The following is a 7,367-nucleotide window of genomic DNA, read 5'->3' as shown; positions in this document are numbered from 1 at the left end:
GCGGCCAACGCAAGAATGCAGCCTAAGATATGAAGGCATAAGGAGGCTTATGTCTGTCACATCCTAGGCTGCAGTCCGCGTAGCGATGTTCCTGAATCAGGGGCATTCGCTACGCGGGAGCAAAACAGCTATTGCGCCGCGCAGCTATTGAATCTGGGCCAAGAAAAATTTGGTACATTTACATTTGAATTGCTTCCTCTTTTATTTAATCCTTTCATGACCGGGGGGGGGGGGGGGGGCATTACCACTTGGATGCACAGGCCACATTTGCAAGGCTGGAAAGGGCTCTATGGCTACTTCTGGTGTGTGTAGAGATGTGTAATAGGTGTTTATGTATTAACATGTGTCCTAACCACGTATATATGTATGTGTAACGGTCAGGGGTTAACACCGTTTACGATATTTAATTCCACTAACCCAAGACAGCTTATCCGACACTCCAACAATCCAGCAGACACGATATTTCAAGATATCCTGCAATACATGAATTATCATTACTGTCCCATCTCATGTAATCCGAGATATCATTTCTCAGTCCTCCTATGCCCCTAGTGGACATAGGATGACCCTAGACACAAGAGTCATTGGTGAAGCTGGCACAGGAGTACCCCGCATCCTTCAGAAGTCTCTGGGTATCACGGGCCATTCCGTTACAGTATGTAATGTCAAGCCCCCTATGTGACAGTAGTGACAAAGTCCTCTCAATGGAGACATCAGGGGTCTTCTAGCTTTACCCCCAGAACAGGATATACGATTAAATCCTGTAATGAAACATTCCCCTTAAAGTGATTGTAAAGGATAATTTAAGTTGTTTTAAATAACAAACATGTCATACTTACCTCCACTGTGCAGCTCGTTTTGCACAGAGTGGCCCTGAATATCCTCTTCTGGGGTCCCTCAGCGGCTCCTCCCTGCATTAGATAACCCCCTAGGAGGAGTGCTCTCCTCAGGGGATTACCTTGCGGGCGCGCTCCCGAGTCCAGCATTTGCATCCATAGACAAGAATGCAGCGTCGTTGGATTTGATTGACAGTAGCGGGAGTCAATGGCTGCGCTGCTATCAATCTATCCAACCAAGAGCCGAGAAGCTGTGGAGAGAGCGACGCAGGCTCGCACCCAGGGCCGGCCTTAGGTGTTCAGGCGCCCTGTGCAAGCTAATCCTGTGGCACCCCCCCCCCATCGTCACCTAAACATACACAAAGAGGACCCCTTTACATTACACAGCACCCTGCATCACTGGACCCCTTTACATTACACAGCTCCCTGCATCACTGGACCCCTTTACATTACACAGCACCCTGCATCACTGGACCCCTTTACATTACACAGCACCCTGCATCACTGGACCCCTTTACATTACACAGCACCCTGCATCACTGGACCCCTTTACATTACACAGCACCCTGCATCACTGGACCCCTTTACATTACACAGCACCCTGCATCACTGGACCCCTTTACATTACACAGCACCCTGCATCACTGGACCCCTTTACATTACACAGCACCCTGCATCACTGGACCCCTTCACATTACACAGCACCCTGCACCTATGGACCACTTTACATTACACAGCACCCTGCATCACTGGACCCCTTTACATTACACAGCACCCTGCACCTATGGACCCCTTTACATTACACAGCACCCTGCATCACTGGACCCCTTTACATTACAAAGCACCCTGCATCACTGGACCCCTTTACATTACACAGCACCCTGCATCACTGGACCCCTTTACATTACACAGCACCCTGCATCACGGGACCCCTTTACATTACACAGCACCCTGCACCTATGGACCCCTTTACATTACACAGCACCCTGCATCACTCGACCCCTTTACATTACAAAGCACCCTGCATCACTGGACCCCTTTACATTACACAGCACCCTGCATCACTGGACCCCTTTACATTACACAGCACCCTGCACCTATGGACCCCTTTACATTATACAGCACCCTGCATCACTGGACCCCTTTACATTACAGAGCACTCTGGACCCCTTTACATTACACAGCACCCTGCACCTATGGACCCCTTTACATTACACAGCACCCTGCATCACTGGACCCCTTTACATTACACAGAACCCTGCAGCTCGGGACCCCCTGCATGTTACACAGACCCCCCTTCAGTGTATCCACCCCTTCAATGCAAACCCCCCTGTTGCCGGTCTGACACCCCCCCCAGTGTGTGGTACGCTGCCAACCCCACCCACCCTAGTACGCCTCTGGATGGCCGCATGGCGCCCCTGTTGCCCATGGCGCCCTGTGCGGCCGCACAGCTCGCACACCCCAAAGGCCGGCCCTGTTCGCGCCCACGGAAATTCTGGGCTCAGCCAAATAAAATGGGGGGGGGGGGGGTTGTACACAGCAAGGTGTTTTTTCACCTTAAAGCGGGGGTTCACCCTATAAACCCAAAAAAAACAAAAATTTTCTTCTACCATAAAATCAGGCATTGTAGCGCGAGCTACAGTATGCCTGTCCCGATTTTTTTATCCCCGTACTCACCTTGTACTCGTACATCGAAGATACCGACTCCCCTCGGGGAATGGGCGTGCCTATGGAGACGGAGGATGATTGACGGCCGGCTCTGGCGCGTCACGCTTCTCCGGAAATAGCCGAAATAGGCTTGGCTCTTCACGGCGCCTGCGCATAGCCTGTGCGCAGGCGCCGTGAAGAGCCGAGACCTACTCCGGCTGTCTTCGGGGAGAGTGACGTGCCAGGGCCGGCCGTCAATCATCCTCCCTCTCCATAGGCACCCCCATTCCCCGCGGGAGCCGAAATCTTTAATGTACGAGTACACAGTGAGTACGGGGGTAAAAAAATCGGGACAGGCATACTGTAGCTCGCGCTACAATGCCTGTCTCGATGGAAAAATCATGTCAGTGAGGGTGAACTACCGCTTTAATGCATAGGATGTATTAAGGTGAAAAAACCCGAGGGTTTACAACCCCTTTAAAGTTGAACTCTGGGGAAGAACAACGTTGGTCCTTTTGCGGTTTAAAAATAATTACCTCTACTGATCGCTGTCACATGTTTGGCTGCTTCTCTATTTAGTAAAAATGTTACATTCATTCTGCCCCCACATAACCGTAAGTGCTCAATATCTGGCATTGATATTTGTAGTTCCGGCTGCAGTAGACTGATCATACCAGGTAACTCGTTGTACACCTCCTCCATTCAGAAAAGGCCTTGTGTTCTTTTTACTAAATGCAGAGCTTTCTGCGATGTGAGGAGGGGAGCATGAATGAACAATCATAGAAAGTCTTGCATTCAGTGAAAAGGACACAAGGCATTTTCTGAATGGAAGAGGTTCCCGGTTTTCCCAGAGTCCAGCTTTAAGCCTACATTTGTGTTTGTTGAGGTTCAAAAGCCAGTGGGAAGGAGGTTGTGCTTTATGGAGATATAAACAAAGTATCAATCAAATAAAACCAGTGTATATAGGTTCAAAAATTATAAAACAGCGCTATGCATAAACATATAGATAAAAGATGTTGGAAAAAAGTCCATAGATCAGTGAGTCAGGTAAAGTTCAAGATGCTAATGGAAATGTTTTTTTTCAAGGAATGGTAGTAAACCCTCCACCGATTTCCAATCTTCACCAAACGTGAGACACACTTCCCCTCTGGGGTTTAACCTCTTGACCACCGCCCCATGTCAAAAAGACGTCCTCTATTTAAAGTTGAATATCTCGATAACGGCAGCAGCTGCTGCCACAACCGAGATATTCATCTTTTCAGGGGGCGGTGGTGTACACGATAACGGCGGTCTCCGCGGCGGATTCGCCGCGAGATCGCCGTTATCGGTGGCGGGAGAGGGGCCCCCCCGCCGCTCTCCCGCGCCCTCCGCCGCTTACCGGAGCCGTCGGTAGCGGCGGAGGGGATCGGATGTGTCCGGCAGCTGAGCGGGGACGGGACTGAAGGAGAAATCTCCTTCACCCGTCCTCATAGCTCTGCTGGGCGGAAGTGACGTCAAAACGTCAGTCCCGCCCAGCCTCTTAAAGAAACATTTTTTTTTTGTCATTTGAAAAAATGACTTTTTTTTTTTTTTTTTTTGCATTTAAGTCTAATTATGAGATCTGAGGTCTTTTTGACCCCAGATCTCATATTTAAGAGGACCTGTCATGCTTTTTTCTATTACAAGGGATGTTTACATTCCTTGTAATAGGAATAAAAGTGATCAATTTTTTTATTTTTATTTTTTCAGTGTAAAAAATTATAAAACTAAATAAAAAGAAATAAGAAAACCAAAAAAAATTTTTTTAAAGCGCCCCGTCCCGACGAGCTTGCGCGCAGAAGCAAACGCATACACGAGTAGCGCCCGCATATGAAAACGGTATTCAAACCACACAAGTGAGGTATCGCCGCGATCGTTAGAGTGAGAGCAATAATTCTAGCCCTAGACCTACTCTGCAACTCAAAAAATGCAACCTGTAGAATTTTTTAAACGTTGCCTATCGAGATTTTTAAGGGTAAAAGTTTGACGCCATGCCACGAGCGGGCGCAATTTTTAAGCGTGACATGTTGGGTATCATTTTACTCGGCGTAACATTATCTTTCACAATATATAAAAAAATTGGGCAAAATGTATTGTTGTCTTATTTTTTAATTCAAAAAAGTGATTTTTATCCAAAAAAAGTGCGCTTGTAAGACCGCTGCGCAAATACGGTGTGACAAAAAGTATTGCAATGACTGCCATTTTATTCCCTAGGATGTCTGCTAAAAAAATATATATAATGTTTGGGGGTTCTGATTAATTTTCTAGCAAAAAAATTGTGATTTTCACATGAAGGAGAGAAGTGCCAGAATTTACCTGGTGGGCAAGTGGTTAAACTCACCAGAAGATCAATATAAAATAGCCTTGACATAAATCATCATGATCGGACCTCCAACCTCATTCCAGAAGCAGCAAAGGATTTTTAAACAACTCCAAGCAGGGGTTCTACATGGCGTTTCTTCCAAGTGCTTTATGGAGACCCTTGCAAATGGGAAAAAGAATCTGCTTGTATGAATGAAGATGCAGCTGGGAGGGAAACACTAAGAGCTCTGACTACATCCAAACAATGGATGGAAATCTCCCTAGGATATACAGGAGCCAGACAGAAGGATACATCCTCCATGTGTCCATGACCCTGTCCTATCACAGGAGAATTTGGGATACTTTGTCGCAAGAAGGGGGGTGAGCACTATATGACCATATAGTGTGACCAAACCCCCGTATTTTTGAATATGTTCAGGTGTTTTTAACTAGCCTTGCAGGATGTCATTTTTGCATGTGTGCGCTATAATCTGTTTTGTACTGTCTTTGGTCTTATAGCAGCACCATCTTAGATGTATCTTAGATGTATAGCATTTTTTGGGTGTGCCCCCCTGCGAGCATATAGAACTTGCCTTTTGATCCTGGGTCTCGTTGAGCCCCAGACAAAGTGCATACGTTTACGTTGATCTATTCTGAGGATGTGAGAGGGTATCTGGACCGGCAGAACTCGAAAATAATAGAGCATTTTCCGGAGGTAAGTCATGCGCACCGCCGCTATTCTGCCAACCCAGCATAGCAGAAGATTAGACCATGAAGCGATTATGGTCGCCAGCTTCCCAAGAAGTGGGGGAAAATTGGCGTGGTATAAATCCAAATACCTTGGAGTATGCTTGATCCCCAGGTAGTGTAATGATGTTAACCACTGGAAAGAGAACAGAGATTGTAGGGATTCCAATTCCGAGGGGCGGAGATTAACAGACATTGCCTTTGATTTTGCCGGATTGATAAATAGGCCCGAAAACGTGGCAAAAGTATCTAAAAGAGACATCAGATTGGGGAGAGAAATTCTGGGCTTGGTCACGGTCAACAGGATATCATTCGAAAACAATGATAATTTATGCGAGTTACTCGCTACTTTCACCCCTGATATGTCCGGGTGTGATAGAATGGCCTCCGCCAAAGGTTCCAGGGCCAGAATAAATAGAAGGGGGGAGAGTGGGCAACCATGGCGGGTTCCCCTCCTAATAGGGAAGGTGGGCGACTCAAAGCCATAATAATCGAACCTTGGCCTGTGGAGAATCAAAGATAGCTGAAACCCAGCACAAAAAAGAGGCCCCAAAACCAAAGTGGAGAAGGACCTGCATCAAATAAGGCCAAGACAACGTGTCGAAGGCCTTATTAACCACTTAAGGACCGCCTCATGTACATATACGTCAGCAGAATGGCACATCCACGTATATATACGTGCCCTGCTTGACGTGGGTCGGGGGTCCGATCGGGACCCCCCCGGTACATGCGGCGGTCCCCGTGGCTTCAGGAGCGATCCGGGACGACGGCGCGGCTATTCGTTTATAGCCGTTCCGTCGCGATCGCTCCCCGGAGCTGAAGAACGGGGAGAGCCGTATGTAAACACGGCTTCCCCGTGCTTCACTGTGCATTGATCGCGTCATCTCATTTATAGGGAAGACACGATCGATGACGTCATTCCTACAGCCACACCCCCCTACACTAGTAAACACATACACAGTGATCCCTAAATGTTACAGCGCCCCCTGTGTTTAACTCCCAAACTGCAACTGTCATTTTCACAATAAAGAATGCAATTTAAATGCATTTTTTGCTGTGAAAATGACAATTGTCCCAAAAATGTGTCAAAATTGTCCGAAGTGTCCGCCATAATGTCGCAGTCACGAAAAAAATCGCCGCCATTAGTAGTAGAAAAAAAAAAAAAGGCAAAAAAACTATCCCCTATTTTGTAAACACTATAAATTTTGCGCAAACCAACCGATAAACGATTATTGCGATTTATTTTACCAAAAATAGGTAGAAGAATACGTATCGGCCTAAACTGAGGAAAAAAAAATGTTATATATGTTTTTGGGGGATATTTATTATAGCAAAAAGTAAAAAATATTGCATTTTTTTCAAAATTGTCGCTCTATTTTTGTTTATAGCGCAAAAAATAAAAACCGCAGAGGTGATCAAATACCACCAAAAGAAAGCTCTATTTGTGGGAAAAAAAAGACGCCAATTTTGTTTGGGAGCCACGTCGCACGACCGCGCAATTGTCTGTTAAAGTGACGCAGTCCCGAACTGTAAAAACCCCTTGGGTCTTTAGGCAGCATTTTGGTCCGGGGCTTAAGTGGTTAACATCCAAAGACCAAAACATTGTTTCCAGGGATCTACTATGTACTATATGTTGAATTTGAAGAAGGCGCCCAAAAGCATCTCCTGCCTGTCTATGAGGAACAAATCCCACCTGATCCTTCTTTATCAGACGTGGGAGAAAGGAATTCAGGCGGTTGGCCACAATTTTTGTGAGAGTTTTCATGTCGATATTTATTAGGGAGATTGGCCGGAAATTAGCCCAAGAAGAATGGTCCT

Source organism: Rana temporaria, chromosome 3 (assembly GCF_905171775.1).
Source record: "Rana temporaria chromosome 3, aRanTem1.1, whole genome shotgun sequence".
NCBI lineage: Eukaryota > Metazoa > Chordata > Amphibia > Anura > Ranidae > Rana > Rana temporaria.
The sequence above is the reverse complement of the archived record's forward strand: the minus strand, read 5'-3'. Positions refer to the sequence as shown.